Source organism: Calliphora vicina, chromosome 4, assembly GCF_958450345.1.
Source record: "Calliphora vicina chromosome 4, idCalVici1.1, whole genome shotgun sequence".
NCBI lineage: Eukaryota > Metazoa > Arthropoda > Insecta > Diptera > Calliphoridae > Calliphora > Calliphora vicina.
This window is the reverse complement of record NC_088783.1, coordinates 80,939,062-80,955,213: the sequence shown is the minus strand read 5'-3', so window position 1 is coordinate 80,955,213 and position 16,152 is coordinate 80,939,062. Positions and strand designations below refer to the sequence as shown.

Sequence of the window (16,152 nt, the reverse complement as noted above, 5' to 3'; positions counted from 1 at the left end):
AAACAAATAATTTTAAACCAAATATATTGCAAAATAAAAAGGAATTTAAAGAAGATAAAAGGTAAGAAAGCAAAAGTTATAGAATAAATGTGAAATTATATAAAATTAATTTGTAATTTTGCACAATTTTAGCAAATAAAATGATAGAAAATCAAATGAACAAAAGTCCGATGAAAGTTGAGGGCGAATTTGAAAAGGAATTACTAGTAAGTCCATCAACATTGAAGTCGCCAAACAGTGAAAGAAATCTTAACATTGTAATGGTTATAGCGTTCATACTTGGTCATGTAGTGTCCAAGTCGCTTTTTTTTCTACAACTATTATTAGATTGGTTGCTGCCGAAAATTATAGAGGAACGAAATAAGAAAATGGACAATATTACTATTTGGGAGTTCCTCAATTTTGATGACAGGGACCTTATCGCGGTACGATCGAAATTATCTATATTGCCATTATTAATCGGATACAATTATGTGTATGGATTTATATATATTTTGCGCCTTATTGTACGAGTATTATTGTCAACAGCTCCCCTGAATTACATTTAAATTGTTAATTTTTGTTATTATAACTGTTAATTGTTATGTAATTTTTTTGTATTTTCGCCTATGTTCTGTAAAATGAAAAAGTTTGTCATAGAATTTATCTGTTTTCCATTAATTTGAGGATACTTTAAGTTCCATTTCAAACATTTTGGTTTTATAGAACATAGAAAGATTAATTTGTTAATTTTTGTTAAAATGATTGTTAATAGCTAAATTTGTAGTATTTTTTTAGTCTTTGTTCTGTAAATGAAAATGTTTGAAAGATAATTTTTATATTTTTCATTAATTTAAAGATACACAAATTCTATTTCATACATTTTTGTTTTATAGAACAGAGAATGATAACTTTTTGAAATATGTATATTTTTATCCTTTTATAATTTGTTTTTAATAAATTTGTTTTATATAAAACCTAAAAATAATGTTTTTGTTATTTTATTGGCAAAAAAGTAATTATTGTTTTGTGACATAGAACTTTCTTTCTGAATTATTTCAACTGACACTTAGCGCCATTATTACAACTTATCTTTATGTTCGTAATAGTAAAAGTTAACTTTAAGGGTGCCTTTTCCTATTACTTAAAGTTACCTTTTACTATTACGAACTTTAAGGCAAGTTGTAATAATGACCCATAGACTAACATAGACCCGAATCAGCTGTTTTTAGCAACATGGCGGAGGCAAACAAAAAAAATTTACGAAAAATTAACAAAAGAAAATGTATAATAAACCACGGTAGATTTAAAAGAGGGACAAACATATAAATTTATCTTTCTATATCTCGTCTCACACACTCATCGATTTTGTACTACATTTTATTTTTTCTCTCGCTCTAAGATCTGCCTTAATGGCGGAATTGAAAAAATGTTAAAAAAAATGTAAACAAAACCATACGGTTCGAAATTACTTGTCAATGGTCTCTTATCTGTAATAATTTGTGTAATGACCCTTAGAATGTTTAGCTACAAGATTCTTTACACAGATTATTACAGATATGAAACAAATGACAGTTGTCAAAAAGTTTTCAATGGTTGTGATTTGCAGAGCGAGAGAAAAATTATAATTTCAATATGAAACTAGTGTGAAATATATTTGTCCCTCTCTTTAAACCACAACCATTTTGACATTTTCTTTTGTTATTTTTCTTCTGAAACCAGCTGATTCATATCCGTATAATTTGTGATTCGTTACATCTATACAAACAAAATATGTCATTATAAAAAGTTTATTTTTTTGCTGATAGGTTAGGTTAGGTTTTCCAGGCAGCCACGAAATGAGGAAGAGAGAAAGAGTAGCTCACATGGGTCCAGCAATGGTCCTTTTGTGTTACCTGAAAGTAGAAGAAAGAAGAAGAAAGTGGGACAGATATAAGTGAAAAAGGGAGAAGAAGATTGAAGAAGTTAAGAAGGAGATGTAAGAAGAAAAAGAGAGGGAGGAGATCTTGAAGAATTTACGTGCCAATGAGTCGGCGATCATTGGGTCACTCTAAAGTGATCCCCGTGTCTGGTCTTTTCAACCAATTACTTCTACCTATAAAGGCACTAATGCCCTCAAGCCTCATATTCGAGAGCTCAGAAAGACTATCTAGGGAACGATGCCCCAGAAACCATAGGCGTAGATCTCCTAATGCCGGACAATGACAAAGAAGATGAAAAATAGTTTCATCCTCCTCCTCGTTTTGACAACTTCTGCAGAAGTCGTGGTACGGCAAACCAAGTCTCCTAGCGTGGTTACCAAAGGTGCAGTGTCCAGTTATGACCGCCACTACACCACTCAATTGTGAGCGTGTAAAGCCATGAAGATGAATTGTCCGTCCCCGATTTAGTCGGGGCCATATCGTCCTGGTCATAGTGCATGTGGGTTCACAGTCCCATCTTGCCTGAGCGAGCTCATAGTAGAAGTTACTAATTTGTAGCTTGCATTTGGATAACGGAATCCCACATAGGAAATCTATGTCTCCGTCAGGTAACATGGCGCCTTTTTTCGCCAGATCATCGGCAACACAGTTGCCCGTAATAGTAATATCCCCGTGTCCCCGTACCCACTTGAGTACGACTGTTGAATGTCTCGCCATCCTGTTTAAGGATGCCCGGCATTCCTGGACTAAGTTATATGTTGTGTATACACCTGTCAGGGATTTTATAGCTGCCTGACTGTCAGTATATATACAAATATCCCTGTCAGATATCTTGTTATAACTAAGCCAGTTAGCCGCCCTTTTGATGGCGGATAATTCAGCCTGAATAATGCTACATTCGTTCGGAAGTCTGAAAGATAACCTAATATCGAGTTCCCGAATATAGACACCTACGCCAACTCGATCTCCCTTCACAGAACCGTCCGTATAGACTGAGAGACCTGTTGTGTCATGTAAGGGCCCGTTCATTGCTTCCGTACCGCACGGAATTGAGAAATCGAAATTCCTCGCTATGAAGGGCCTAGAAATGCAGTAATCGATATTCTCCGGAAGAGTCTGAATACTACCTATTATGCTGGCGTGACCATATGGAGCGTGTTTTCACGCACCAATTGCGTTTAGCCTAAAGGCAGAAGTAAATGCCATTTTTCTTGCCATAAGATCCAGTTTAATATAGTAAAGAGCGACTTTGTTGCGGTCGTTCTTAAAGCTCCTGTTATCAGGATTGCCATTCTCCTTAACACTCTCTCGAATAGCATACACGTCGAGCCACTGTCTAATGCCTTCCACCAGACAGAAACTCCATAAAATAGTGTCGGCTTAATGACCGCATCACATAGCCAGTTGACAAACTGGGGTCTAATACCCCATTGCGTACCTATCGCCTTCTTACAGACATACATAGCCGTCAAGGCTTTTGACGTCCTTGAAAGGGTATTGGGTTTCCAGGATAGTTTACTATCCAGAATAACTCCTAAGTATTTTGCATTGTCCGATAGTGTTAGTTCAACACCATTTAATCGGGGAAGCGAGAAATGAGGAATCTTGTACCTCCTTGTGAACAGTACAAGTTCAGTTTTGCCTGGGCTTACATTCAATCCACTGTCCGTACTCCACCGACTCAGTATACTGAGTGCATGTTCCAGGCGTTGTGATATCGTGTCCAAGTGGATCCCAGAGACTGCCACCTGAGCAGACAATTTATGGCCAAATTCCACAGAAGTGGTGATAAGACGCCTCCCTGAGGTGTACCTCTAGTGGCCATTCTCGTGATCACTGCCGTTCCCTTTTCGGAGCGAATGATCCTGTATCGTAGAAGGTTTGTGATGAACCTTACAGTTGATTGGTCTAAACCAAGATCCTGTAGAGCTGAAACGATAGTTGCAGATTCTACTTTATTGAAGGCTCCTTCTATATCCAGAAAGGCCACTAACGAGAAATTACCAAATTCAAGGGATTTCTCAATATATCCCACTAAGGAGTGAAGTGCTGTCTCAACGGATTTGCCTTTCATGTAGGCGTGTTGAGAGGGAGATACTGATCCTTGTTTCAAAGACACTCGTATGTGGATGTCGATGATTCTTTCAAGGGTTTTCAGCAAGAATGATGATAGACTTATCGGTCTGAAATCTTTTGCTTTGGTGTGTGACACTTTCCCCCCTTTCGGAATGAATGTCACAGTGCATTCGGTCCACCGTTTTGGTATGTACGACCATGCAAGACAGGCATGATAGATAGTTATCAGCCAAGGAGTGACTAGATCTATATTATTCTGTAGATCAGCGGGTATTATGCCATCTGGGCCCGGAGACTTGTAAGAGTCAAAACTCCGTATGGCCCATTTTATCAAATGTTCGTCAAGTATAATTGACGGAGTTGTCCGATTGTTCGGTTGGGATGCACTAGCAATATCTGGAGGCAAGTTCCCCGGAAAATGAGTGTCCATGAGTACTTCTAGTTCTCACGTCCATCAGTAGTCCACCTACCATCCTGTTTCTGAATATAACCTTGAACAGTTGGTGTTTTCGATAAGATCTTGCGCAGACGATTTGTCTCAGAGGAACTTTCGACGCCGCTGCAGAAATTCCTCCAGGACTTACGTTTCGCGCTCCTGACCATATTCTTAAATTTGTTCAACATAGACTTGTACATTGACCAGTTGCCTGATCTTTTCGCCTCGTTGAATAGTTTACGACAACTACGCCTAGTGTTCTCTATGTCTAAAGACCACCATGGAGGTCTTACCTTTCCTCTGCGAGCAGAGGGAGTGCATGTACGTCTTGTGGCCTCACTGAGAGAAAGTGTGAGCTTTTCCACAGCGCTTTCAATGTCCCTAGTGTCACCTATAAGAGGGGGTGAGGGAAGTAAACCATCAAGGATCCGCCTGTGATCATCCCAATTGGTTTTCCTCCTATTTAGAAAAGGCTTTTCCTTCTCAACTTCCAATTCTATTAAAAATGTCAGATACCTGTAATCAGACAGAGAGCAATCATCTGAAACCTTCCAATTCCTTATGAGTTGCGAATGGCTTGCACTGACAAGCGTAATGTCCAGAACTTCTTGCCTATTTGCTACCACAAAAGTAGGTTCTGAACCTCGATTGACAACTACCAGATTAAAGTCTAATATGAAGTCTAGAATGTACTCACCTCGTTCGTTTATATCTGAGCTACCCCAGATTGTGTGGTGAGCATTTGCATCAGCTCCGATAATTACCGGAGTTCTGGCCCGGTTTGCGGCACGCATCATGTTAGATACCAGGTTATTCGGTGGTGGTTCAACCTGGTCGTGCGCCATATAGCTCGAGAGCAGCCACACCTTACCTGCACCTGTCTCCCAAGCAGCAGCTACTGTATCTTCATCGCTGTAATCAGGAAGAATGAAGATATTAAGATGGTTCTTAACCAAAATGCAAGATCTTATTTTACCTGTGCGTCTTATGTGCAAAAGTTTGTACTTTTTGGCGTTGAGTCCACGAATTTCGCCATTGTGTATCCACGGCTCCTGGACCAACGCAATGTCATCCCCATATCTAGCAATGTGGAGGAGCAGGGCAGCCGAAGCTGCCTTAGAGTGGTGAAGGTTCACTTGGATCGCCTTCACCATGGTCTGGATCATATATGACCGTAACGTCGATGTCTTCTGGGTCTGATTCCAGAAGAACATCTTCATCCTCCACATCGCCCAGAGCGCAGAATAGGTCCCCAACCATACTGGAGTGTGATTGGGTCTCCATTTTGTCCTCAGAGCTTGCGGGGTCATCCAGTTTAATTTTGCAGTCCATATACTGCGGAGCTTCCAGTTTAACACCAGAAGTTTCGGGGTCGAGCTTGTCGTCACCACGGTAGATGCGCAGCTTGATACTATCGAAACCATAGTAAATCTTGCTTTGCCTCTCACGTAGTGGCGCCAAGGATTCCTTGTTAAGGACTACGACCACCTTTCTATGCGCACCTTCAGGAGCGGAAACCTTAACCACCTTCCAGTTATGGGTTGGTAGATCGGGATTACCGCTCTGAATGTATGCCAGAATCTCCTCAGGTTCATGTGGTTCCGCCGGAATAACTGTGATTGATCTCGGTCTGCGAGGTATCTCGTTTACCGGGATCACGTCCAGTTTCGCGCCAGGCCACAATTCCCCTAGGGACGCAATTGCTAATTTTAGCAGTAGAGCTGAGCGGTCATTGGTACACGCTAGCAGTTTTACATGGCCTTGATACCAGCCAGCATCATCGGTTTGCGGGGATGGACCGGGATTCTCCTTGAGAATCTTCCAGTATACCCCCAGCATACCCTGACGGATTTTCAGCCATTTCTCCTGGGAGATAGCTCCGTCATCAACACTCCTGTCGATAATAGCCCTTACCAGTGGATTGCGAGCAACTTCACTGTAAGGCCTTCTTATCACACGAGCCTCTTGCTTCGGACGTTTAGTCCTCGGCTGTGGGTTTTGCTGCTGGAGCAGCTCCTCCTCTGAGCGTTGCCGTTTGGGCCCAGCTGATGCGCCTTGGTTCGCTGCATCTGCGCTTGGAGGAGGGTTTGAGCTGTCCAGCTCAGCCAACTTAGTTTCGACAATTCGTCGATGTTAAGCGCATCGGCCGACTTGGATCCAAGCCGGTCGATAATGCGCATGGCGGCACGCCTTTGCACGAAAGCCCTCCTAGATGGTTCTTTGCGAATGGGGGCGTTCGGTTCTGCCATAGTGGCGGGTGGGGCTACGGTGGTTGGACCCGACTTCTGGTTCGACGATCCAACCTGTAGCATTTTCGCAGGGACAACTGTCTTCTCGACAGTGTCCAATGCAGGGGCTGTTGCTGGTATATTACCAGCGAGGGCTAATGCAGCTTTTGAGGTGCTCAGCTTAAAGTCCAAGGCTACCTCGCTGCTTTTAGTCAAACTGTCACCAGAAGGTTGGACAGTTGACTGTTTGCAATCAGCCAGCATAGGTTTCCCCTGCTGGCCTTTTGCTGTTATTTGTTTTTTGTTATTATTGTGTGTTAGATTATTAATTTTTGTTCCCACGAGTAAGCGCGTAAGGGGATGGACACTCCATGCAGGGACGGCGTACATGGATTAGGCAAAAACTGTATTACAACCGACCCGTGCCCTGGCGTCGGAGGGGAGCTGTTAGCGACTAGTTATCTTTAACCACTTACTAGCCATTCAGGTCTTCGGCACTGCTACCATCACCTTGACCTTACAAGTGGGGGGGAAAGAAAGAGTAGAGAGAGAAAGAACAGTTTTGGTCCGCGGGTAGTAACACTAAGAAAAGAGAAAGAATGTGTTAGCACTAGGTAACCATTTGTCAAAAATGTATCACCAGTAATAACATTATCCTAACACCAATTACATCCTACTGTGACCATTTGTTATAAAATTCATCACAGTATTATGATAGTCGGCTGACGCAGTTCCGTTTACTGACCTAGCTATGTCAAGAAGTTCAGACCATTTGTTAAAAATGCATCTTAAGATATTGACATCGCTTGAGCATTTGTCAAGGCTAGTGACCTGTTGTCAGAACAGTATCACTAGACTAGGCAGTTGCTCCCCCTATCCGCCACCTGGGACGCGTCCGATGGGCGACTGAGAACTCCACACGGTATATATATATGCTGATATAAGTTATAGAATTTTATGATTTCGTTCCGAAAAAATCGATGCCATTCTACATGATATTTAGACGTTTGAGAAAAACATTTTCATTGTACAATAAATCCACCACCTAGTAATAAACGTTTCATCTACACAAATTATATTATTTTAGTTAGTCCCCTTTTACAATGCAGAAGACGAAGTTTGTGGGCGAGGGGTTGAAGAGGTAGAGTGTGTATTACACAGGTTTAGGTTAGTTCAAAAGAGAATGAGAAAAATGTCTGCCTTGTAAAAGGGAACTAAACAACTTACGAACTCCTACTATGTTAAATCTGGAAAACATGCGTCGCACAGTGCTTTGTCCCCATATAACGATGGGACAAAAATAGAAGGAGTTGTCGTAGACTTTTGAAATTTGGTGTGCTAATATAAAATACCTAAGTTAAGAAAAATTTTTGGAAAAAATAGGACCAAGGACACGCCTACCTCCCATATATACCAAAAATATAATTTTTAATTTTTGCTCCATAATTGATCTAAAGATCATAAAAATCTGCATTTGTTATACGCACTAAGCTTACAATCTTTCTGTTAATTTTTATTGTGATTGCAGCAAGGACTATTGGTCCTCCCATATATCCTTAATTGTAAAAATTCTATATCTTTTGCAAAAATAATCTGATTGTAATGAAACTTGGTATGTTATTTGTATTTACCGAATAATTTTTTGGGTTGAATAAACTTTGTCCGTCCGTCCGCCAGTCTGTCCATGTAAATTTGTTAATCAAGGTATATGTCGCAATTTTAGACATGTTCCAATAATATTCGGTCAACGTCACTTTTTCGACCCAAGGACAAACTTTGCTAATTTTGGTCATAGTCGGTTCATGATTTCACCCAGCCTCCATAAAAATGTCTTCTCGAGCACAGTGGGGAAATGAAAAAAAGTGGAAATAATGTAACAATAATAATAATGTAATTTCTAAACCAACAGTCCGATGTTAATAAAATTCCATGGCTATAGAGGAGGTATAGCTGAGTTTATGTCTTGAATTTGGACTTTAGAAGGTAGGGCGGAGCCTCAAGGCCCCAAAATGGGGTATATCGGGTATATGAAAAATTTAATATGATGCCAAATTTTTGTTCTCGATCTGATTTGAAAGATTTTTATAGGTGTAGAATCTACAAGAAGATTGCTACAAAAAACATTGCATGAACTATATTTTATCTCTTATAGTTGACGAGATGTTCACATTTGAAAATTAAAATTTCAAGTTTTTTTCCTACTTTAGTCTGGATTTTTGCTAATAGTGAATCCAAATTTGAATTACCAACACATATATTAGTAATAGCAAAAAAATAATAATTTTAAAATCTATACTAATTCAAAAGTTATGTACATTTAAATTAAAAATATTTTAAAAAGTAGTTTTTCACGAATTTGTTTGAAAAAAGTACTTACATTAATGTTTAGTTATACAGAAAATAAATACAAAATAATTAATGTGTTTATATTTTTCTCAAAGATAACATTTTGGAAGAATTATAAATGAAAAATAATTTCAAAACTTTTATATCTGCGAGTTGCATAGCCAAATTAACTCTATTCTCATATCTGCTTTTAATAAATTAAAACCATTCTTGTATGACCCAATATTTAAACAAAGTCAAAAACCTAAAAAATACCATTTTTGGGATTTTCGAATTTTTTTTAGAATTGTGGGATTCTCAATAATAATTCACAAGTTTCTTTCATACTTTTGCATTTGCACCAAAAATTTCTAAATAAGTTACAAATTTCGATAAAAACGATTCATAAACAACACTTTTATTGTATTAAAATTTTATAAAAAAATCAGCTACCATTTTTGATTCCCATATTTTTGACAAAAGTCTTCTATCAACTTTTAAATTCTTAAAAATTTAATATATTTTTGAAAAGGAGACACAATTTACTATACGTTGATATACATATATGTATTATGCATATCTTATATTTTCCAAAAGTCTGCAAAATACATAACTCACAGTAATTAACTTCATCTTGTTGTGTTCTCCGATTATCGATAATGCAGTAGTCGGCAATGCAGTGCTATAAAAAAATACTATAAAACGGCAAGATTCTGTAAATTGTAAGATTGTTGTTGAATTTGAATCCATAGAAGATCCGGCATCACTGTCAACGACAGAGGAGGTTTTTTTTAGCGCAAATTTTATTTTTTGTGTATTTTTCAATTTAATTTTATTTTGACGATTTTCCGAATATTTCGGGCACACTTTTTGCAATAATTGCGATAGTGGAACCTGAGGTAACATGGACGAGGACGGTACGGATGGCGACAGTAATGTCAATGGCCAACAACCAACAATATTTGATGAGCCATCACAGGCAAATCTGAATTCTAAACGTAGAAGATATGATGGATCTCCTACCAATATTGATGTCTCCCATCTGGGTGAAAACAGATTTGCTTTATTAGCTGGTTTGGAAATTGAGAACAATGAGGAACAGCCCAAGCGGGGAAGAAATGAAAAAGCTGAAACAACTACAACAAAGAATACGCCATATTGCCCACCAATATTTTTATACAATGTAAATATAAAGCGCCTAGTTGAGCAATTAGAAGCGAAAACACCAAAAATTAATTTTAAAATAAGAAATGTCAATAAACATAAAAGCAAGCTTTATTTATCAGATGCATTGGTACACACTGAAATGATGGCTATCTTACGTGAAAAAAATATACAGTCGTACTCTTACACACCAAAAGAGTTGAAGCAAATGTCATTTGTCCTAAGAGGTTTATATTTCGATACCGAGGATGATGAAATAAAAAACGCTCTGGATAAAATTACTCCAGATGTTGTTACAAAGGTTAGTCATTTTACAACTCCACATTCGATCAGAAATGCATACAACACCGGGTTGTTTTTGATCACGTTAAAACCTGGAAAGACACTTAGCGACATTTCACATATTAAATATCTGCTTAGTCAGTCTATCACTTGGGAAAGACCGAAAAGTAAAGAAAAGGAAACACAATGTCACAGGTGTCAGCGATGGGGCCATATAGCAAAAAATTGTAATTCTGAGTACAAGTGCTTAAAATGTGATAAAAAACACATTCCAGGCGAGTGCCAAAGATCAAGGTCTGAAGGCTCAGATCCGTATTGTGTGAACTGTGGGGAAAGCGGCCATCCTGCAAACTGGAGAGGTTGTACTGCCTACAAAAAATTTATTGATAGTCGACAGGAGCGAATTAAGGAATCTCATGAGGAGAAAAATATGGCCAAAAACAATGTAAACAAAATCATAAGCAATTCGCAATATACCCCAGGAAAATCTTTTGCAAGTTTATTTCATGCAAATACAACCCAGGAGCCAACACAAAAACCACCAATCGTCATGGACTTTTTGAAACTTGCCAGCTTGTTTTTAGAATCAACAGAATTGTCGTTAGAAGAACAAATCAATAATTTCTTAAAAGAATACAAAACAATGACAAAACATGAAGCCAAAACAGAATTTTTGCGCCTCCTCAACAAAATTAAAGCTGAATATGGGCCATAGATTCATAAATTTTGTATCTTTTAATGTCCGTTCTCTTGTAAACACCAGTCGACAAGCTGAACTCTCTAGTCTGCTTCATCAAAATCATATTGATATTGCCCTTTTACAAGAATGTCACCTACATAAGAATAAGAAAATTACTATTCCTGGCTATAACGTTATATATGACTACTCACCTATAGGAGTGGCTATAGTACTAAAAAAATCAATTAAAAACAACAGAATTAATATTGCTGGAACATCGCTCAGTAATGTTTTTATTCAAATAGAACTCATTGTTAATAATTACACCAAAAAGTTTTTAGTTGGTTCAGTATACGTACCTTGCATTCATGCGGCTCAAGAGCTACACAACGACCTAAACAAGATTCTTGATGTGTCCAGAAATTTTGATGGGTTTGTAATTGGCGGCGATCTAAACGCTAAAAGCACTACTTGGGGAGACAGTTCAGATAACGGTAATGGGAGAACAATCCGTAACTGGTTACAAGGTAATTGTTTAGACGTGAAACGAGTTTGCGATGTATCCCCTTCCTATCCCAATGGTTCGTCCTACCTTGACCACTTTTTATTAAGCACGAACATAATAGACAGTCTACATCCTAATTATCAAGTCAAAAGTCTTCCAACTTTTTCAGATCATTTTCCACTGAATTTAAAACTGGAATTCGGATCAGGAAATCTACATCTTAGAAATCCGTCAGTAATAACATCTTACAAAAACACCAATTGGGACTTATTTCGTAGAGACCTTGAAGCTGCATCCTGTGATATTCTTCCACCTACCATCTGTAATTTAAATAATGAAAATTTGGACTCATTAATTAATGCATTCAACTCAACAGTTGCTACTACAGTACATAATACTCATTCGGAAAAAATGGAAATTACTGATCGCAAGAGACCTTATCCAGAAAACATTAAAAAATTTTTTAAAATAAAGTACACATGGCAGAAGGAGTTGAAAAAAATCTTCCATCGGAATGGCAACAAACTTAATCGTGAGTATAGAATATTGTCAAATCAAATCCAGCTGCTCAAAACAATTATTAATGAACTGGTTAATATGGAAGAGACAAAACGATTTACCAATAGGTTATCAAAAATCCAACCTGGTCCAACAGCATTTAAAGATATATATCAAATTACTGGAAAGTCTAAATCGCCTTTTTGCCATCAAATTATTAATAATAATGGTATAACAACAAATCATTCAGAAATTGCTGTTATTTTTAAAAACCACTTCTCTAATGTCTTTAGTGTGGTAAATCCTGTAAGGTCTGCCTCTAACGTTGAAAATCAAATTGCAATATCCATCAATGATCTTCCTAGTAATATTTATTCCTTTGACACAAATTTTAAAGCAGACGAAAATTCTGATACTCTTCATTTTATAAATATTGATACCATAAGATCCCATATTAATAATATTAATTGCAAGAAATCATATGGGCTTGACAATATCTCAAATTTCCTAATTAAAAAATTCCCTGACACAACGCTAAAACTACTCACGATAATCTTTAATAATTGCATTAACAATGGATATTTTCCAAATGCCTGGAAAACCGCCAAAATCCTGCCTATCAAAAAGAAAAGAGACAGTAAGAAGCCAGAGGAATTTCGACCTATATCCCTATTGTCTAATATTGGCAAATTATTCGAGCGTATACTGAAGGAAAAACTGGAAAAGGAATTCATCATTGAACCTATTCCAGATTTCCAATTTGGGTTCAGAAGACATCATTCAACTCAACATGCTTTGCTAAAGTTTCATAATGACGTGGTCCACAATCTAAGGGAGAAAAAATGTTCTCTAGCTATCTCATTGGATATCGAAAAGGCTTTTGACTCCGTCTGTCATAAAAGTCTAATATACAAACTTATAAATCTTAGCATCGATCCTTATCTTCTGAAAATATTGAATAGTTTTTTCACTAAAAGAGAATTCTGCGTTCAAATCAACAACACCACGTCAGATACCAGCTTCGTCAACATCGGAGTTCCTCAGGGCAGCATATTAGCGCCACTTCTTTTTAATATATTCCTCCATGATTTCCCACATCAGTACAACAACTCTAAGGCTATTCTCTATGCCGATGATTGCCTCATTTATGCTCATGACATCTCACCATCAGAAGCTTTGAACAGGGCAGCTATTCATCTTGGCATAATAAACAATTTTTATAATGAATGGGGAATAAGAATTAATGCTGCGAAGTCGGAAGCCATTTGTATCAGAAATGCATCCGGTAAATGTGCAAAGTTTGTGGTCCCAGAGAGCAAATCACTACAACTTTCTCTAAACGGTGTGGAAATTCCTCTTAAAAACACTATAAAGTACCTGGGAATAAAATTTGACAAACTGTTAAAATTCAATGGTAATGCGAGAAATCGTCTGGAAAAGGCAAGGAAAATATCAGGAATGTTTTCAAGCCTTTTGTACAACAAATACTTACCAATAAGGACAAAACTTCTAATTTATAAAGTTGCAATCAGATCGGTCCTCATCTACGGGTTTCCCATTTGGTTCACTATGTCGCCAACGGTGGCCAAGGAGATTGAAATCTTTGAACGTGTAATACTGAGGAAGTGTATTGGGAAAAATTACCAGAATGAGACAAAACGATTCTCAAACAATTACATATATAAGAATGCAGATATACTACCTTTTTGCCGATATGCCATGGTACAACAAAAAAGTTTTGTTGAAAAGCTTTCAACACATGACAACATTCTTATTGAACAAATCTTTCAACAAGAGAATCTGACAACTTGGACTTCCTTTCCGTACCTCTCTCCGATAGGAATTCTCCACGAGAACATCAATAATGATCCGGATCCTTATGCTTTGCCATCATTCTATTTGAAATCAGCACCTGGTGTACACAGAGGCTGAAAATATTATTATAAGATTTTATTATTTGTAACTGTTACTATTATTATTGACTAATATTATTATTTTTTTTAATTAATCTGTGATATTTATAATATTTACCTTTTATTTTGACTATATGTTCCGTTCTCATTGGAAATTATTGCATTTATATGCTTTCGTATTTTTAACTTACACACTTAGCTACATAGTATATGTCTACATTTATGTTTTGTTTTGATACACAAATTCTGCATTTATATGCTGTCGTCTACAATATATTATTTACATTCTGTTTGTCAATGTTATTAACAGAATATTTGTTATTTATGTTTTTAAGTGTTATTTAGTCTTAAGTTTGTTATTTACAGACATTCGCTCTGTTAGCCAAAGTAAAGACCGAAAGCAAGTCTTGTTTGTTTTCATATTCATTTTGTAGAAAATACATATCCTATTTCATTTATCTACATTGTTGTGTAATATCCTATTTTTGTTATTAGAGTAAGACAAATATAGCTCTAAGAATTATATTGTTCTCATTGTATGTAAGACACGAAAAATGTTATCGAAAAGAAAAAAGACTTAATAAAAATTTACTTACTTACTTACTTGAATCCATATGTAAATAATCCATAAGTAAAATATTGAGAGAGATGTGTCACAAAAATAGGTGGATATATAAAGTATTACCTCATCTTGCTTAAAATTATATAATATTAGCGCACTCTGGTTAAGATTTAATGCACAATTTGATTTCCATATAATAAATTATGACCATTTCTTTAATTAAATTTAAGATAATATTATTTTATATATCTTGAAACATAACTTTAACATTATTGCTCTATAATACACAAAATTTAAGTAAAAATTGTGAATTTAGACCTATTTTAAAATGCATTTTTTTAAGTTGTGGCAAAAAGTTAGTACTAATCTAAAAACTAAGAAAAACCGAAATAAAAAAATGTACGATTTTTTTTTAAAAAATTCCACAAACTTTTGTAATTTTTGATTTTTTTTAAAAAAATTTATTTTTTTGAGCGGTAAAAAAAATTTTAGTCGAAATTTTTAATAAAAATTTTATTACTGCCGAATTTTAAAAACACTAAAGAACTCAAAAAACAGAAATTTGAAATAATTTTTACAATAATGAATTTTTGAGAATTATTTTCTTGAAGCAATTCAATTAATATTTGTATTCATTAATTTTTTCTTAAATTTGACTGACTTTAGCTACCTCTGGTGAAGTCTAAGAGAGTCAAATAAAACCAATTCCTACAAATTTATTTAAGCTGTGTTTGTTAGCTATCGATCAACATATATTTTATCATATTGTTACGAAATTGTACTTGAATTCAAATATAACGATTTATAACGATTCAGTTAAAGAACATTGTAGAAATAGAGTTTTCTAGATGGTAATGCAGTGTTATAAATAGTGGCAGAGGTTGAGGTCGTGAGTGAGTTTATCAGAGACGCTTTTCGAATAAACATCAACTGAGTGTGCTGTGTTTTTCAAGTGAATTCGTGTACATTATAAAGTGTCTGTATTTCTGAGAATTTATAAACGTGTATAAAAAATATTGAGTGACTTTAATTCTGTGGTTGTTGTACATTTTAAATAAATAAAGAGTTGTTACAATTTTTAAACTACTAAACGGCTTTTATTTGCAATCAAAAGTATCCGGTTTATTTAAAGGCAATAAACTAACGTTTTGAAAAGGTTAAAACGTAACAATATTTTGAGAACAAAACTTTTTTTGATTTTTGTCTATGAGACAAAGCACCGTGCGTTGTACGTAGTTCGTTTCGAAAGAGACATTTCACAAATCAGATTGTTTATAAACAAATTTAAACCACATTATTATTATTTTCTCTAAATATGAATATCCTTAGAAGATGTAATGTTAGGCGCACTAATAATTCCTTTAAGAACATATGTACATGAGTCATTCTAAATGATCAAATTGATCTGCTGTGGCTAGCCCGAAACAAAATTACAAATATAATGGAATCATTCGATTAGCAACAAGTTTGGTCATTATAACAAATCAGAATATTGCAAATTTAAGAAGAAAACTTATACAAAAATTCACGAAAAATCCCGACAAAAATTTCTTAATAAATATTCCCGGGAAATTTTTCCCGCG

The 16,152-nt window shown here is 36.1% G+C and overlaps 1 long non-coding RNA gene across 1 annotated transcript; it reads right to left on the bottom strand.

The window, feature by feature from the left end:
- Positions 1 to 11,775: 11,775 nt before the first annotated feature.
- LOC135958959 (uncharacterized) lies at positions 11,776 to 14,603 on the bottom strand. The gene is made up of 4 exons (XR_010576483.1): positions 14,126 to 14,603; positions 13,797 to 14,022; positions 13,587 to 13,711; positions 11,776 to 11,916 (listed from the first exon to the last, which is right to left on the bottom strand). It is a non-coding gene; the product is annotated as an uncharacterized LOC135958959 (long non-coding RNA).
- Between the last annotated feature and the right edge of the window lie 1,549 nt (positions 14,604 to 16,152).